Here is a 474-nt window from a genome sequence, read left to right as displayed (position 1 = left end):
AATGGCCTTGCACTCTCCTTTTAGATTTTCTTCTGTATTGCTTGGGAGAGTGCTAGGAGGGATTTCAGTGATCCTTTTACTCAGCTGGCCCACTTGTGCTTCCAAATTTCTAATGGAAGACCTTGTTTCATTCATGAAACTCACTATGGCCTTAGATAGATCAGAGACTAAGTTTGCTAAGCTAGATGAGTTCTGCTCAGAATTCTCTATCTGTTGCTGAGTGGATGATGGAAAAAGCTTGCCATTGCTAAACCTGTTTCTTCCACCATTATTAAAGCCTTGTTGAGGCTTTTGATCCTTCCATGAGAAATTTGGATGATTTCTCCATGATGGATTATAGGTGTTTCCATAAGGTTCACCCATGTAATTTACCTCTGCTATTGCAGGGTTCTCAGGATCATAAGCTTCTTCTTCAGAAGATGCCTCTTGAGTACTGTTGGATGCAGCTTGCATTCCATTCAGACTATGAAAAAT

Source organism: Arachis ipaensis, chromosome B02 (assembly GCF_000816755.2).
Source record: "Arachis ipaensis cultivar K30076 chromosome B02, Araip1.1, whole genome shotgun sequence".
Lineage (NCBI taxonomy): Eukaryota > Viridiplantae > Streptophyta > Magnoliopsida > Fabales > Fabaceae > Arachis > Arachis ipaensis.
This window is presented reverse-complemented; position numbering follows the sequence as displayed.